The sequence below is a fragment of the Prionailurus viverrinus genome, chromosome C2, assembly GCF_022837055.1.
Source record: "Prionailurus viverrinus isolate Anna chromosome C2, UM_Priviv_1.0, whole genome shotgun sequence".
Classification (NCBI taxonomy): Eukaryota; Metazoa; Chordata; class Mammalia; order Carnivora; family Felidae; genus Prionailurus; species Prionailurus viverrinus.
In genome coordinates, this window is record NC_062569.1 from 77163564 (window position 1) to 77182804 (window position 19241).

At 38.5% G+C, this 19241-nt stretch overlaps 1 protein-coding gene across 7 annotated transcripts in view; it reads left to right on the forward strand.

The window, feature by feature from the left end:
- The window catches only part of MAP3K13 (mitogen-activated protein kinase kinase kinase 13), a 175336-nt gene that overhangs the window by 13877 nt on the left and 142218 nt on the right, over positions 1–19241 (forward strand). For all 7 annotated transcript variants that reach the window (XR_007155484.1, XM_047874198.1, XM_047874196.1 and 4 more), the window contains one exon: positions 13559–13686. The gene's annotated coding sequence lies outside the window, so the exon portion shown is untranslated. The remainder of the gene's footprint in view (positions 1–13558; positions 13687–19241) is intronic.

Sequence of the window (19241 nt, forward strand, 5' to 3'; positions counted from 1 at the left end):
GTAGAAGCAAAAGCTTTCTGCGCTGGGAGGTACAGGAAACTCTCCACCATTAGCTGCTGCTACTACTACTTGTGGTTAGTATGGGGTCTGGCGTGCTGGAGGGTTTTTTTGCAGTGTTCCCTTATAGATACAAGGCAGAGTTTCACTGCCACGGCGGGTTGGGAGTGTCTATACCTGAGGCATAGACGTATAGGGCCTGCCTAAGACTGAGGCCAGACCAAGAGAACGAATACACTTAACACTGAGTAACAAACAACAGCAGTCTATCTCTTCAGAAGGGGCAAGGATGCAGAGAAGGAACCCCTTCTGTGGCACAGACATGCAGTGACCACTGAAAGCTGAGTGTGGAGCAGCAACACTGAATAAAACCTGAGTATCCTGGGGTCCACACTAAGCACAAAGTAGCTGTTGCCCACTGCTGGAGGAAGAGGCACAGAAAGTAACTATAGCAACAATAAAACCAGCTCGCCTACTGACTAGATTATGTCTCTTTGGAATTTCAGTTTACCTGGTTGCAGGACAGAAGAATAGGCATGCACATTTTTCCAAGAGTTACTATTCTTTTCCCTAGTTTGTATGGTTATTCTGTAGTCAGTGTGTGGCATTCAATCAAAAATTTAAAAATATATGAAAAAAACCCCATCCATTTTTAAGATACAAAGCAACGGACAGACCCAGCACCAGAGATGATTCATGTTGGAACTATCAGACAGGAACTTTAATTGTGACTAGTATGTTAAAGAATCTAGTGGAAAAGGTAGGACATGAGCATGAACAGATGAAGAATTTTAGCAGAGAAATATAAACTATAAAAAAGGGGAAAGAAGACTCAGACACATTTTTTAAAAATGTGGCGGCCCTTCATATTTGCTGAAGTGATCTATTAAAATGTTCATTGCATCACTGTTTTATTTTTTAAATGCTTATTTATTTCTGGGAGAGAGCACGTGCATGTGTGCAAGCAGGGGAGGGGCAGAGGGAGGCTGGAGACAGAGAATCCCCAAGCAGGCTCCATGCTGTCAGTGCAGAGCCCAACATGGGGCTCAAACCCCTTTACCAGGAGATCATGAGATCATGACCTGAGCTGAAGTCGGACGCTTAATAGACTGTGCCACCCAGATGCCCTTATTGCATCACTATTTTAAAAGAGAAAGAAAAAAAAGAAATAGCCCAAACATCTATCAAGAGGAAAATGGATGAATAAACTTTGCTGGGCTATTCATTCAAAGGCATAAATTCACCAATGCATTATAGAGCTTCTTACCTCAACAGGGATCAATCTCAAAAAGGAATGTTAAGTAAAATAAGTTTCAAAAGCACCTTATACATTTTCATAAAGACGAAAAATAGTACTTTGGGGGGTTGATAAACACTAGATTCAGAATAGTGATTAAAGTATTATAGAGGAGAATGTGAACTTGGAAGGGTACAGAGGGTATTTGAAAGTTTTTGTATTTTGGAAACTATCTGACACAATCATGAAAAACATGAGATAGTGGTGGGAAAAGGGTGAATTATTGTCAAGTTACCTGTGGAGTAGAATAGGAAAGCTCTTTAGACTCTTAGGAGCTCTAGACACTGGCTCCTTTCTCTACACAGGCTCTGGATTCTAACCACGGAGGAACTACCTTGCTGAGTTTGTTAATCACTGTATAACAGTGAGTGCTGCTATGGTAATGCCCTGATTTGGGGCATGGGCCCTGGGTGAGGGAGGGGTAGGATATACTGGCATAAAATAACGTTTCTCAAATGGTGCGGTAGAGTACAGCAATTCCTAAGAGATCAAGACATAACCTACTACAGTTTACTTCCCCTCAGCATCAGTGCATCTCTGTCACTGAATTACTACCTGGCATTGTAATTATTAAATTTCTTCCTGTAGGGGCGCCTGGGTGGCTCAGTCACTTGAGCCTCCAACTCTAGCTCAGGTCACGATCTCACGGTTCATGGGTTTGAGCCCCGCATCAGGCTCGCTGCTATCAATGCAAAGCCTGTTTTGGATCCTCTGTCCCCCTTTCTCTCTGTCCTCCCCCCTACTCACACTGTCTCTCGCAAAAATAAATAAACATTTAAAAAAATAATAAAAAAATACGTTTCTCCTTGTCCAACTAGACGGTTAGCTCTTCAAGCACTCATTCTCAAGCACATAGTAGATGCTTAATAAATATTTGTGGAAATGAGTGCCCCTTTCCAAGAGATGCAATAAAATTAGTAAAAGATAGGCAGTTACACCTCAGTACATTGAATATGTGGCCAAATGGGATCTTTTGCATAACCGATGGCTATATATTACCCTTTAGAACAATGGTTCTCAAACTTTAATATGCATCAGAATCACTCCAGAGGAGTAATTTAACAAAAATTAGGTGCGTGTGTGTGTGAACAAAAACATATTGGTAGGCCTTACCCTAGAGTTTCTGATTTAGTAGGGCTGGATGGGACCTGATAGATAATTTGCATTTCTAACAAGTTCCCATGTAATGGTGATGCTGCTGGTCCAGAGACAATAAGTTGAGAATCACTGCATTAGAAAAATCCTGGGAAAAAAACATGGAGATACATAATGAAAATAACAAAATCACATACCCTTTTCCTCCATGTATCATTCCTTTGGGAATACTTCCTAAAGAGATTTTAAAAAACAACAACAACAACAAAGGAAAAGGAAAAGACAAGCAAATTACTTAAAACACAAATTTTGCTACTCTGCCCTGTTGCAAATGGGGTATTAACCACCTCTGCTTCCAGATCCTAATCTGTAAAGTGGGGATAACAGTATGTTTTTAAACTGGAAGTATCTCCCAGGGTTGTTGTAAAGATTAAGTTGATTAGGTAAAGTGTTCAGAACAATTTCTGGCTTAATATACATTAGCTATTACTGTTTTTGGTTAAGAAATTTCAAGACTAACCATAGAAGAAAAAAGAGGTCTGAGCAGAAGACATCAATATGGGAGTCATTAGGACAAAGGAGGTCAAGAAGAGAAAGCCCTGAACAACAACAACAACAACAACAACAAAGGGCTCTGAATATACTTTCCCTAATTTGTGAAAATGAAACTATATCCTAGAAGCCAAAACACTTCTTTTTACATTTAAGAGTTTACTGTTTGGTAGGTAACATCACATAAAAATCTTTGCATTGAATGGCTTATATTTTTTCTTTTCCAAAATGATAATAACTTTATTGGAATCTTTTTGGTTATAAATATATGTGTGCCAAAATATATTAAAAATCATAAAAGGTGTTCTTAAAATCCCCTCCCTTGCCTGAGATGCCATTGTTTTAACTAATATGCTTTAAGACATCTGTCCATATTGCGTTGCGTCTTTTATTTATTTTATTTTTTATTTTTATTTTGAGAAAGAAAGAGAGCATGAGTGGAGAGGAGCAGAGGGAGAGGGAGAAAGAGAGAATCTTAAGCAGGTCCACACCCAGTGCAGAGCCCAACCTCACAACTGTGAGATCATGACCTGAGCCGAAATTAGAGTCAGATACTTAGCCGACTGAGCCACCCAGGTGTCCCTATACTGCACCACTTTTTTTTTTTTTTAAGTTTTATTTATTTTTGAGACAGGGAGAGACAGAGCATGAACAGGGGAGGATCAGAGAGAGGGAGACACAGAATCTGAAACAGGCTCCAGGCTCTGAGCTGTCAGCACAGAGCCCGACGCAGGGCTCGAACTCACGGACCGAGAGGTTATGACCTAAGCTGAAGTCGGCCGCTTAACCGACTGAGCCACCCAGGCGCCCCTGCACCACTTTTAAAGAAAGCATTTTGGAATGTAAAGGTTAGGAAATAATTATGAATTGTTTATCTTACATAACTAATATTTCTAAACTAATAGCAAAAGTTTTTTTTTTTTTCCTTTTTGCTAACCAGATGAGAACAGGGACGTGGAGATGGAAGGGGGTATGCTTGAGAGAAAGCAATTTGATTAAGTTTTCTTTCTTCCCTGCCTCTCGCCATCACATTTTTATTCCAACTTCCTCTGAAAAATCAGGGCTGCAGTTAGACATTGAATTACTATCCCATTCATTGTTCTTCCTAACTAGACGTAGGTAGCGACAGGAAACATTGTGAGCTTGGGCAAGAGGAACAATTCAATGGCTTCTAATTCTATCCTGTAACTATTGTGATGTCATACTAATGGATTAAAATTCTTTAAGAAACCTGTAATACTGAGAAGATTCCAGGCATTATTATAAAATGGTAGAGAAATAGTCTAGGGACAATGTTCAAATGCAGTGATTCCTCTCCTGAACTTGCCCTGATAGTCTTTCCCCATTCACTCTACCCTTCATCTCGACTTCTGAGACACTGACAAGTTCTATAGAAACTCAGATTGTGAAATGTTTCATTTTTATCTATCCTGAACCAATTTTTGAGAGCAGGATAGATGACTGGGCTAAAATCCTAGGCAACATTTAATGTACTTTCATCTTCTGAAAATGAGGGAGAGAAGAGCCAAGGGTGAAACTAAGAGGTGTGGGGAAAATTTTTGTTGGGGAAGTCTTTTGTTTCTGTTCTAAATCATCCCCACTGTTACTTATGACCCTATTGATTATTGGCGGTTTCGAGTTAGTTTCATAATTGCCACACACTGGAAAAGGCAGCGTGTCCAAAGCCTTGCACAATAAATCTGAGATAACTCCCTCTCAGTGAAAGTATTTTAAGAAATTCCAAAATAAAGCAAAATAAAAATGCCTTATATTATCTAGATCTTAAGATAGTTATTCTACTTGTGTAACTAATGTTTACTAGTTAACAGGAATTAATTCTTGGCTCAGATTCTCATTTCAGCCTGAAATGTTCAGTGTTTGACATGCTTAAAAACTGGTCTGTCTTTGATAACTTGAAGCTGTATCAAGGGCAACTTTCTTGAACAGGGTAAATATGTGAAGGTTTTCTATGTGTAACTGGCTCTATAAATATATAATGCCAAACACGTTTAAGTGATCTTTTCTTAAATAGCATAAGGAGAAAAAGAAGCCTTTCATTTTGTGTAAAGTTTATTGATTCATCTGTTATATAACGTCCAGGTTGAAGGTGCAGAGACAGATACCACTTGGCATACCATTCGAATGTATCATGTGAAAGTAGTTTCTATTTGAAATTTCCAAACAGATACTCCAGAACTGACGGGGAATTCCAGCAAGGTCATTCATCCATTAAAACTTTAAAGGAAAAAAAAAAAAAAAACAAAGAGAAAAAAATTGGCTTTGTGTAAACATTAACCTATCTGCTGCTAGTTGTTGTTTTTTTTTAAGGGAGAGTTCAAACTGGATTTCTTTTATATTTCAAATAAAAAATAATAAATTTAATTAATTTGGAGGTTAAGGTTAATCTATTGGAGGTTAAGTGCTTATATCTCTTATATTGGCAAAATATCCACTGCTTAGAAAAATGGCTTTTCACTGTCTAGTCCTTAAAATAAAAGGAGACAGAGGACAGACAGAATTCTTAAAATGTTTTCATTGTGCTTTCCTTGGGAGTCATATCAGTTGAAACAGACCCAGTTCTTGCTCTTGAAGCTTTATAAACCTGCCCTTAAATGACATTGACAAACAGACAGGCATTTGACTAAGCAAACATTTGCTGGATATACATGATGAATTAAAGTATTGTCATTCTGTAAATGTCTTTTGTGTGGTCTAAATACACAATGAAATGTTGACTGTTTAGAAAATAGCAAGAGGAGTTATTCATCCACAGGCTGGCAGTTTATTCGGTCCTGATTCTTTAAATCCATATTTTAGTTAATGTTAAAATTTGTGTATATGGTGCCTCATAAAATGATAGCATATTAAATTTTGTTTTAATTTTAATTACTGTCTAGCTTTCAAATCTCTTATTGTTGCACTCATGTGTGAGTCTGTAGGGCCTTTGTGAAAGATTCAGGGCCTGACCTGCAGTGTTCTGTAGAATTTCATGCTTTCTGTTCCCTGCCATTCCATGTACTTCATACTATTACAGGGACAGCACATGCATTCACTGTCTACTTTTGGACAAAGTAGGGCTCTTATAAAAGATGCTTATTAAATATTGAGTAGATACACAATGTTTATAAAATATCTGTAGGGTTTATCGAATAACTATGTAGAAAACATATTACATTTCCCTATAGCCCACTTTTAAAAAAGCTCTGTTACCTTTACCTCCAATATACCGTATATAGTCCTCTCTTCTCCCAAACTTCTCTTGCTCCCTCAGAGGTAACTAAAGTTCTGAATTTTTTTTTGTTAATTTTCTTTTTTCAGTGGTTTTTATCACACACTGTGTATCCCCAAATGGTATATTGATTAGTTTAACATGTTTTGGAACTTCATAAAAATGGAATCCTATCATGTGTATTTTTCTGGGAATTTTTTTTTTTTACTCAGAATTATATTTTTATATTTATCTGTGTCAATGCACATAGCTATTGCTCATTAGTTTTCACTGCTGTATAATATTGCATTGTACAAGTACTCCAGAATTTATTAGCAGATGAATTGATCGATAGACATTTGAGATGCACCAGTTTTTAGATACTACAAACATTGTTCCTGTATATACATATATTCCTGTATACGTATCTGCTATACATGTGCAAGAACTTCTCTGTCAATGTTTCTCAACCTTTTCCATGTCATGGCACACATAGGAAATGATAGGTAGTGTTTGTTTCACATGCTGCCTTAAAAGAACAAAGCCGTGTCTCTGGCCTGGGAGCTTCTGCTTGGCTGGAGAGCTGAGGAGAGCCATATCTGGGCACACCTGTAACCTATTTGTTGCCTACCTGGGCACCATGGCACAGCAGTTGAGAAGCTCTGCTAAGGGGTGTGCCTGAGAGTTGAATTGCTGGTTGTAGAAACATGCTTCAATTCTTTCAGGAAATACCAAATTGCATGGTGGTATTAATAATTCCACTTACCTGACATTCAAAGTGCATGTATTCAATTCACATTCATGAATATATATTTAAGACGAAAAGGGAATCATTGAGAATTCTACCAATCTCATGATTATGAAGGTCAAGTGGGAAAAGAAAATAATGTATTGTTTATTCCCTAGAGTATCAATTCAGATTTGCTTTCTCGAAATATGATAATGTCAAAATTCCTTTAAAATGAGACCGCCGAGAGTTATAGGCCATGGGTGGTGTTAAGAAGTGATAACGCGGGGCGCCTGGGTGGCGCAGTCGGTTAAGCGTCCGACTTCAGCCAGGTCACGATCTCGCTGTCTGTGAGTTCGAGCCCCGCGTCAGGCTCTGGGCTGATGGCTCAGAACCTGGAGCCTGTTTCCAATTCTGTGTCTCCCTCTCTCTCTGCCCCTCCCCCGTTCATGCTCTGTCTCTCTCTGTCCCAAAAAAAGAAATAAACGTTGAAAAAAAAATTTAAAAAAAAAAAAGAAGTGATAACGCGCCCCCATAGTTGTTAGTTGTTTTTATTTTTTTTTTTTTTAATTTTTTTTTCAACGTTTATTTATTTTGGGGACAGAGAGAGACAGAGCATGAACGGGGGAGAGGCAGAGAGAGACGGAGACACAGAATCGGAAACAGGCTCCAGGCTCCAAGCCATCAGCCCAGAGCCTGATGCGGGGCTCGAACTCACGGACCGCGAGATCGTGACCTGGCCGAAGTCGGACGCTCAACCGACTGCGCCACCCAGGCGCCCCTGTTAGTTGTTTTTAATCATGAGAGCCAACAGCCTGGGCTGAATGAAATACTTGTGAGAGCTGTCATTCTATATTCTAGGTTTAGCGTTGCATTAGCTTTTTTTTTTTTTTCTTAGCCTTGAAATGTAAGGGAGTGTATATAAGATGGAATATGAGAGGTGTTTGCTATATAACTTTTAGTTTAAAAACCCAAACACTTAGAAAAGAAGCTGGTTCATTTTAACCATTCTTAAAGTTGATTTTCTTTTAAACAGTAAAAATCTCTTAAGTATCAGAATTGCACTAGGATAAGAAATGATGATAATTTCTCCATTCACATGACATCAGAGTAGACCATTGATTTTACAAAAATCACTAACCCTAGATAGTTTTTCCATGACATTTTCTTTTTTTTAATGTTCATTTTTGAGAGAGAGAGAGAGAGAGAGAGGGAGAAAGGCAGAGAGAGAGGGAGACACAGAATCTGAAGTAGGCTCCAGGCTCTGAGCTGTCAGCACAGAGCTTGACACAGGGCTTGAACTCACGAACCATGAGATCACGACCTGAACCCAAATCGAGTTAAATGTTTGACTGAGCCACCCATAAAGTTATTTTTTAAGTTCTAGGTATCCTGAATTTCAGTAGAAAGGATACATTTCAGTATAGCTGGCCATTACATCAGTGCTTCTCAGATCTCTGCCCAAGAACCCCTTTAAAGAAGGAGAGAATGAATTTGTAGCCCTAGAATTTGGAAGGGAACCTCCTATAAGACATTCTATGCTTGAAATTTCAGGATTTGTCTTCAGAGCTCATGCATAGTTTGCATTCCTCTGTTTCAATATATTTTCCTCCAAACAAAATTGATGTTGCATACAGATCTATTTTGTGGTTTCAAGTATCTCAGTTTGAGAAGCATGATAATAGATGGGATCTCATTTCCCAAAGGCCTTTAAATTAGAAGTGCTTTCTTGTAAGAAAATTTTGACTTCTGTAATTTGGGTAATTTGAGTTCCATTTAGGCTTTACTGAAGGTGGAAAAGTTCTCTTGAGTGACCTCCTTTGCCATCAGCGATTTCTCTTGTTAACTGTCTTATGGATTTTTGTCTACCCTCATTTTTTGAACAATGCATTTGATGGAACCCTTCTTCTTTGATCTTTTATCTTGGTTTCCAGGAAATTGCCATGTCCTACTTATTTTCTATCCCCTTTGACCATTCCTTCCCTGTCTCCTTTGCTACTCCTCTCTCCCCCTAATTGTGTTTCTGTCCCATGGCTCAGTTTTCGCTTCTTCTTCCTCAGTCTCTGTCATCTTTCTCAGCTACCCCAGTTCTGTGCCCTCACAAGGACTGTCACCCTGTAATGTCCAAATGCCTTTTGGACAATTGAGCTTGGACATTTTAGGGTCACTTCTTACTTGGCATTTATAAACTTATTCATATCCCCAGTGCCTTGCATAGAGCCTGGCATGAGGGTATCAGCAAATACTTATGAATGGATGAATGAATGAATGAAGGAACTTCATTCCCTTTTAAATAAGCTTCCTCCTCTCAGTTCCATCTTTTGTCACTGGCATCACTGATCTTATCTCTGCTTTCTGCTATTGCAAGTGTTTTGTTGATTTTTTTTCTTTTGAAATGATTCTCATCTCCACATTAGCTCATTTCATTGTATTTTCATAACTTTTACCCTAATGCACCTCATGCCAAGATTACTCCCAGTTTCCCATCTGGCCTCTTTGATTCTAATCCCTCTTCTCTCCAAGCCATTGCCCCTGCAACTGCCCTAATAGCTGTTTAATATTTATTTATTGGTTTATGAAATTTTTTATTATTTTTTATTTTTTTTTTATTTTTTTTTTTCAATGTTTATTTATTTTTGGGACAGAGAGAGACAGAGCATGAACGGGGGAGGGGCAGAGAGAGAGGGAGACACAGAATCGGAAGCAGGCTCCAGGCTCTGAGCCATCAGCCCAGAGCCCGACGCAGGGCTCGAACTCCCGGACCGCGAGATCATGACCTGGCTGAAGTCGGACGCTTAACCGACTGCGCCACCCAGGTGCCCCTGAAATTTTTTATTTTTGAGATAATTTTAGGTTTATAAAAAGTTGCAAAAATGGTACCTTCACTCAGTTTCTCCTGATGTTAACACCTCTCATAACTTTGGCTTGTTTGGCTTTGGCTTAATTTCAAAATTAAGAAATTAACATTGGTGCATGACAACTAAAATCCAGACTATAAGTTTTCACCAGACTTTTTCCTACTGTACTTTTTCTTTTCTTATTTTAGAGAAAGAGGGAAACAGAAAGGGAGAGGGCAAAGGGAGAGGGAAAGAGAGAAAGAGAGAGAGAGAGAGAGAGAGAGAGAGAGAGAGAGAGAATCTTAAGCAGGCTCCATGCTCAGCACAGAGCCCGATGCAGGGCTCGATCCCACGACCCTGGGATCTTGATCTGAGCCAAAATCAATAGTTGGACTGCTCAACTGACTGAGCCACCCAGGCACCCCACTACTATACTTTTTTCTATTCCAGAATACAACATTGCTATTTAGCACACCTATCAATTTTTAAATAGGTAATATCAAGTTTGGTGAGAATTTAAAACAGACAAAAGGATATAGAAGTTTCCTTCATACTTCTGAACTATAACTATCCTGTCTCTTCCTTAAAGACGACCCATTGTTTCTGGTTTCTTGGATATTCTTCCTAAGAGATTCTCTGAGTACATAACTCATATACATATACACATATACTCTTTCATACATACACAAATAGTTGCATTCTAAATATGCTGGTCTGTATCTTTTTTAAAATTTGTTATAGTTTCATTATTTTAATCAATAACATGAAGTTGCTTTTTTTTTTTTTAATTCTAGTGTCTTATTGGATATCTGTACTGTAATTTGATTTGCCAGTTCCCTACTGACTGACCCCTTTTACCTTTGCAAACAATTCTCTCTGTAGTGAATATCCACGAACATACATCATTTTACATGTGTATGTTTTTAGTTACTACTAGGTAAAAGGGAATGCGCATTCATAATTTGATTGCCAATTTGCATTTTAGAGTTTCCACCATTTTATCCTCTATTATTTCCCTATAGCCTCACCAAAATTGTGTCTTATGAGACTTTGAATTTTGCCAATTTGATAGGTTAAAATATAGCTTAAAATTATGTCATTGTACCTTCAATTTATATTTCTCTTATTAAAAATGAGGTGGAGTGTCTTTACATATATTTAAGAGCCATTTACATTTTCTTCTGTGAACTCTTCATATACTTTCCCATTTTTCAATTAGGCTATTAAAGCACTACTGTTATTATTTCATTTTCTTGCTTTAAAATCCTTTAATTCTTGGGGCATCTGGGTGGCTCAGTTGGTTGAGCACCTGGCTTTTGATTTCAGCTCAGGTCATGATCTCGAGGTCCGTGGAATTCAGCACCCCCTCCCCACTGATGCTGTCAGCATGCAGCCCGCTTAGGATTCTCTCTTTCCCTCTCTCTGCCCCTCCCCTACTTGGGCACACACGCTCATGCTCTCTTTCTCTCTCAAAAATAAACTTTAAAAAATAATCTTTTACTTCTTTCTATTTTCTCCTGTGTTAAGTTGAAGTCCTAGTCCCCCTTTTAGGACTACATCATATGTTTCAACCCCAGTTTCACACTACTTTCCAATCACCACTATCGCTCTGACCAGTTGGGTTTTTATACTCTCCCAAGGGTGCCCTGTGCTCATTCCTTCCACCATGCCTTCTTTCATAGTGTTTCCCCTATCTCCCTCTCCATTCACATATCCTCTTTTGAGACAGAATTAGTTGTCACTTCCTTCAATTGGATAAACTTTCTTTTAATTTCAAGTAGACTTCTAGAAAGAATAATTAACTGATAGTTTGTAAACTTTTTTTTTAAGTTTGTTTGCTTATTTATTTAATTATTGAGAAAGAAAGAGAAAGACAGTGCCAGTTGGGGACGGGCAGAGAGGGAGGGAGAGAGAGAAACCCAAGCAGGCACTGCTTTGTCAGCATAGAGTCCAAGGCAGGGCTCAATCTCTCAAACCATGAGATCATGATCTGAACCAAGATCAAGAGTCAGACACTTAACTGACTGAACCATCCAGGCACCCTGATAGTTTGTAAACTCTTAACAAAGAAAATGGTAATCATTGAGACAGCACCAAACTATTAAAAAACAAAAAACAAAAACTGCTCATATCAACCTAACCACATCTCCATTTTCAGTATGCTGTGGACACATCTTTATTTATTAAGGCATTTTATTCTCTTGATATGTGTGAGAAATTAAAAAAAAAGTAAGCTGTATGAGAGTAGGTGGTTTGTAGCTGATCAAACTTGTGTACCCAAAGAAGTTTCCTTTTTTATGTTTATGTATATATTGTGTGAGAGTGAGCGTGCTTTGGGGAAAGACAGAGAGAGAGGGAGAGAGAGAATCCCAAGCAGGCTCCATGCTGTTAGCTCAGAGCCTGATGTGGGGCTTGATCTCACCAACCATGAGATCATAACCTGAGCTAAAGTCAAGGGTAGGATGCTTAACCAACTGAGCATCCAGGTGCCTCCCAAAGAGTTTTGTTTCATGATCAGTGTCAAACTGAAGATCTCTAATAACAAAAATCTGTCCTCCATTTCAGAACTCTGTTTTTGATCTTGATTGGTCAATGTTTATTTACTAATAACTTGATGGATACATGAGAATTAAGTAAATGCAGTTAGGCTTAAAAAGGTACTTCCTATGACAGTACAGAGGCATGATTAAACATAATCTTAATCGTTGGGAAGGATGGGCTAAAACAAATAAGGTGAAATTTCAATTCAACATAAAGCTCTGCATTTCATCTCCAAAATTAGTTGAAAGAAAGAATGAGGGTAGAGTCAGGCACCTGGTGTGATATAGTTTGTATGACAAAAAGTTAGGAGTCCACCAAGTGTAGCATCAGAATAAGGAACTTAGTAGTTCCACAATTAGTTTTTTCTTTATCAGACTTCATTTGGAGTATACTATTCAGTTTTGGTATTATATTTTCAAAGGAAATTAATTTTGAAATTAAAGTACCTGTATTATGTTTCTATTGCGGTCGTGATGAATTATCACAAACTTAGCGGACTAAAGCAATGCATATTTATTATCTTACAGTTCTGTAGGTGAGAAATCCAACACAAAGGGGTGCCTGGGTGGCTTCGTTAGCCCCCTGACTCTTGATTTTGGCTCAGGTCATGATCTCACCGTTCATGGGATCTAGCCCCAAGGTGGGCTCTGCACTGGAAAGGTGGAGTCTGCTTGGGATTCTCCCTCTCTCTCTCTCTCTCTCTCTCTCTCTCTGCCCCTCCCCCACTTGCACACGTGTTCTCTCTCTCAAAATAAATAAACATTAGGGAAAAAAAAATCCAACACGGATCTCAATAGGCTAAAACTGTGGTGTCATCAGGGCTGCATCCCTTTCTGGAGGATCTAGAAGAGAATGTGTTTTCCTGCCTTTTCTAGCTTCTAGTGGTTCCCTTCCTTCCCCTTAAAAGCCAGCAGAAGGAAGTCCAGTCCTCACTGACCACAGCTGAGAAAGGCTCACTGCTTTTAAAGGATTCGTGTGGTCAGATTGGCCCTATCTGCATGATCTCCCCATCTAAAAGTCCTTAACCTTAACCACATTGCCAAAGTCCCTTGTGCCATGTAAAGTAACATATTCACAGCTTCTGGTGATAAGAGAATGGACATCTTTGTGGGGGACCATTATTCTGCCTACCACAGTTCTAACTGCAGAAGATCACCAGGATAGAGAAGGGGCTAATTGGATAGAGAAGCAGACTAAGAAGAATTGAAGATGATTCCCAAATATGTTGCCTAGGAGAGAATGAGATAATGTTTATAAAGTGATTAGTGCAGTAAGTACATAATAAATGGTTTCTGCTTCAACAGCTAATGCTACAAATTACAGAAATACAGTAGCTCAGAAGAGAAAGAAGCTTGGGGATGTGGAAGAAGATGAAGCAGCATAACATTTTATCTTGCCAAGAACAGAATTCGGGATCCACTTTTACTCTTAGGTAAGCAGGTGGTTTCAATGTCAGAAAGAACTAAGTTTAACAAGAACTCTGCATTATTCCCCTAACTAGTGAAAGAGAGGGAATGAAGGTGGGAGAGAAGCAACTTTCTGGCCTCTTTTTTGCCATGATTGCACAATGTATAGATTCTAAGGACAAGAGAAAACTTTTATTAAAAGAAAACACGGTTTTTGAAGCTCAGAGGAACGACTATATTAGTTTTTCCCCAGGAACATATGGGAAAGAAATGTCCTCAGAAACCAAAGCCCAACTATCAGAGATTATGAGATTTTTCAGGCTCACCTTATGATCTTCCTTGCGTTTGTCTCTTTAAACACGTTGAACTCGACCTTAAAGAAGCTGCTGCTAAATAGTGGTCAAGCAGTAGTTAAATTAACAAACCCTCCCACCTCGCTCCACTGGGTGGTAGCTTCCAAGGCCACAGTAAACGTGTATCAGTGTGAACCTGATCCAGAAACAGCCAGGAAGGGAACAAAGTTTAGTCTGTGAGGAAATAGGTGGCTGCCGGTAGTTTCATGCTGTCTGTCCAGATTTCACTTTGCTGTGTGGTGTAAGTAATTTTTTTTTAAAATACATTCCAATGTGGAAAGATTGTGGGAATAATTTCCATCTTAGATTAAAATAAGGTCTTGCCTGGTGTAAATCTTGTGTAACTGCACTTAGTTAAAAGAAAGCTTCAGCATTTTAAAAAATGAAGAGGAGCACCATGAAATTTTTCAGCAGGTGTTCTGCTAAAACGGGTCCTGCTTGCATAAGATGGCTTTTAATGTCTTGTCTTTGGCTGAATGAAGATGTTTGCGGCCAGAAAATAATACCTAGAAATAATCTTAGGTAGTGCTTAGATTTCTCCCCTGTGCTCTTTCCAGCGGCTTTTCCTTTAGTTCAGGTTCATGTTACAAGTTTATGTTAGCAAATATTTAATAGTCTTTCAGACAAACTGGGGGTTTTGTGATCCAAAGAAATGAAATGAATGAAAATAAAGTAGAACTTAATACAATGTAATAAGCTGTTGAGAGCCTAGATTTAAGAACAGCATGAAGTGTTTTCAAAGGGGAGGGACTTGGTGAACTAGAGGGAAATGGCAAGCAGCTTTAGGAATTTCATGCAACTTTGTAGAAATCTGTTTTAAGATTTTGACATGCATACTAATTTCCCAGTCTAAATTCCCAGTACAATAAAATTTCATATATTAAATTGGAATTGTTGTATTTCAGCTGTTGCAGTTCAACGTTGATAAAGATTCCAGGAACTACACACATCGTTACACAAACATTGACTTTATTGAGTGCGGCTCTAAGAATGTTAAGTTTGCATTTGGTGTTGGAGAAATTGATATTTTCTTTTTCTGTTTTGCCACATGTATTTAAAAAAAAAACACTCCTGGTACAGGACAATTTTATGACTTTTAATATAGAAACAAAGTTTGATGTCGTTAATATATAAAAGTTATAAATGCCACCTGTTAGCCAGTAGCCTTTCAAATCAATCAAGGAGTGCTGAGGATACACATTGTTTATGTAGAAGTAAGTACACATGGTTCCCCCTTTCCTCTGTCTTTATCTCAGATCTCAGGGACATCCAGTCTTTCTCTAGACTGCCTCATATTTCTGCAGGACTGAGCGGAAGCCCAGATGATGGTAATTGGCCCCAACTGACCATGGGTGGAATAGAAGCCCAAGACACACTGTCCTAAGCAGGTTCTAGGACTGTAATAAAGTGAAACCTTTACTCACCCTTTAGCTTGCTGAATCTCCATGATTCTTGGTTCCTGAGCTGATTCATTCCTCCCACTCAATAGCCTCTCCTGGGCCAGGTTACTTATAGTTGTTGGTTGTTGGTGGGCAGTGGTGGAAAGGTCCTAGGAAGGGAGCCAGCATGGCAGGTGGCTCTATTGCCAGGGAAGAAGCTCTTTCAATCTTTTAACAACCTGGAAGGCCATACAAGGGTGTACCAGCTGAATCGTAAGACCATTTTGGATATTTTTTCATTTGTTTTCCTATTTTAATTGACATTTTTATAGTTAGGGTTCTGTCTAAGCCTGAGGTCTGGTTGGAAGGCTCTTTGGTGCTAGGAAAGGACACAAGGCCACAGATGAAACTTAGGTTCACTGCTCCTGGATGGAAAGGATTTGGGACCTCACACAAACCCTGAACCACAGGATGGTGATGTTCTCTTCATCCCCAGGTGTCTGCTAAGTCATGCCCCCCTCCCTTCATGGGAGCTGAGTAGAAAGGGTGCCCGTTTTCTTTTTTTTTTTTAATTCCAATGTAGTTAATGTATAGTGTTATATTAGTTTCACTTGTACAATATAGTGATTCAACAATTCTATACATTACTCCGTTCTCATCGTGCTAAGTGTACTCTTAATTTCCTTCACCTATTTCACCCATCCCTCCGCCCCCCCCCCCCCCATACCGCTCTGTTTGATCTCCATAGTTAAGAGACTGGTTTTTGGTTTGTCTACCTTTTCTTTGTATATTTCTTTCTTTTTTTTTTTTTTTAGAGAGAGCTCATAAGCAGGGGAGAGAGGGGCAGAAGGGGGGGCGGAGAGAGAGAGAGAGAGAGAGAGAGAGAGAGAGAGAAAGAATCCCAAGCAGGCTCTGTTGGAGACCTGATGTTGGAGCCCCAGTGTGGGGGTTGATCCATGCTGGACCCTGGGATCATGAACCTGAGCTGAAATCAAGAGTCAGACGCTCAACCAAATGAGCCAACCAGGAGGTCCTGTTTTGTTTCTTACATTCCACATACGTGTGAAATCATATGGTATTTCTCTTTCTGACTGGCTTATTTCACTTAGCATTATACTTTCTAGATCCATCCATACACACACACACACACCACATCTTTATTCATCTATTAATGGACACTTGGGCTGCTTCTATAATTTGACTGTTGTAAATTATGCTGCAATAAACATAGGAATGCATGTAACCCTTTGAATTAGTGTTTTTGTATTCTTTGTGTAAATACCCAGTAGTGCAATTGCTGGAGCATGTGGTAGCTCTATTTTTTTTTTAATTAAAAACTTTTTAGTTAATTTATTTGGAGAGAGACAGAGAGCACAGCAAGGGAGGGGCAGAGAGAAGGAGAGACAGAATATCAAGCAGGCTCTGCGATGTAAGCACAGAGCCTCATGCAGGGCTTGAACTCACAAACCTTGAGATCATGACCTGAGCTGAGATCAAGAGTCAGACACTTAACTGACTGAGCCACCCAGGCGCCCCAAGGTAGCTCTATTTTTAATGAGGAGCCTCCATACTGTCTTACACTGTAGCTACACCAGTTTGTATTGCCACCCACAATGCACGAGGGTTCCTTTTTCTCTACATCCTCACCAGTACTTGTTGTTTCTTGAGTTTTTTATTTTAGCCATTCTGACAGGTGCGAGGTGATATCTCATTGGGCTTTTGATTTGCATTTCCCTGATGATGAGTGATGTTGAGCATCTTTTTATGTCTGTTGGCCATCTGTATGTCTTCTTTGGAGAAATACCTGTTCGTGTCTTCTGCCCATATTTTAATTGAATTTTTTTTTTTTTTTTTTTTTTGGTGTTGACTTGTATAAGTCCTTCATATATTTTGGATACTGACCTTTAATTGGATATGTCATTTGCAAATATCTTCTCCCATTCAGTAAGTTGTCTTTTAGTTTTGTTGATTATTTCCTTTGCTGTACAGAAGCTTTTTATTTTGATGTCCCAATAGTTTATTTTTGCTTTTGTTTATCTTTCTTCAGGAGACATATCTGTGGTCTGAAAAATGCATATTATGACTTCAATCCTTTTGCATTTTTTGAGACTTGTTTTGTGGCCTAATATGTGATCTGTTCTGGAGAATGTTCTGTATACACTTGAAAAGAATGTGTATTCTGCTTTGTTGTTATGGCCAATGTCAGAAAAATTACTGCCTTGGCTCTCTTTAGGATTTTTATGGTTTTAGGCCTCACATTTAGGTCTTTGATCCACTTTGAGTTTATTTTTGTGTATGGTGTAAAAAAGTGGTCCAGTTTCATTATTTTGTATGTACCTGTCCAGTTTTTCCAACACCATTTGTTGAAGCGACTTTTTCCCATTAGATATTCTTTCCTGCTTTGTTGAAGACTAATTGACCATATAATATAGGTTTATTTCTAGGCCTTTTATTCTGTTCTATTGATCTATGTGTCTATTTTTGTGCCAGTGCCATACCGTTTTGATTACTACAGCTTTGTAATATAACTTAAAGTCTGAAATTGTAATATCTCCAGTTTTGTTTTGTTTTTCAAGATTGCTTTGGCTACTCAGAGTCTTTGTGGTTCCATACAAATTTTAGGATTGTTTGTTCTAGTTCTGTGAAAAATGCTGGTGGTATTTTGATAGGGATTGCATTAAGTATGTAGATTACTTGGGGTAGTATGGACATTTTAACAATATTTGATCTTCCAATTAATGAGCATGAAATGTCTTTATATTTCTTTGTGTCATCTTCTATTTCTTTCATCCATGTTTTATAGTTTTCAGAGTACAGGTCTTTCACCTCGTTGGTTAAGTTTATTCCTAGGTATTATTTTTGGTGCAGTTGAAATGGGGTAGTTTTTAAAATTTCTCTTTCTGCTGCTTCATTATTAGTATATAGAAATGCAGTGGATTAGGGGCACCTGGGTGGCTCAGTAAGTTCAGCATCAGACTCTTGATTTCAGTGCAGGTGATGATCTCATGGTTCGTGAATATGAACTTAGGGTACTCTCTCTCCCTCTCTGTATCTCTGACACCCATGCTTGCTCTCTTGCTCTCTTAAAATAAATAAACTTTAAAAATGCAATGGATTTCTGTACATTGATTTTTATATCCTGAGACCTTACTGAATTCATTTATCAATTCTAGTAGTTGTTTGGTGGAGTATCTCAGATTTTCTACATAAAGTATCATATCATCTGCAAATAGCAAAAGTTTTACTTTTTCCTTACCAGCTTTTTCTTATCTGATTGCTATGGCTAGGATTTCCAGTACTATGATGAATAAAAGTGATGAGAGTGGACATCCTTGTCTTGTTATTGAACTTAGGGGAAAAGCTCTCAGTTTTTCCCCATCAAGTATGATGTTAGCTGTGGGTTTTTCATATGAGGCCGTTAATATGTTGAGGTATGTTCCCTCTAATCTTCATTGAAGGTTTTTATCATGAATGGGTGTTGTAGTTTGTCAAATGCTTCTGAATCTATTGAAATTATCATATGGTTCTTATCCTTTCTCTTGTTGATGTGATGTATCATGTTGATTGATTTGTGAATATTGAACCAGTCTTGCATCCCAGGAATAAATCCCACTTGATCATGGTGAATGATTTTTTTTTAGTGTATTGTTGGGTTCAGATTGCTAATATTTTGTTGAAGGTTTTTGATCTATGTTCATCAGAGATATTGGCCTGTAGTTCTCTTATTTGGTGATGTCTTAATCTGGTTTCCGTGTCAGGGTAATGTTGGCCTCATAGAATGAATTTGGAAGCTTTCCTTCCTCTTCTATTTTTTGGAAAAGTTTGGGAAGAATAGGTATTAGCTCTTCT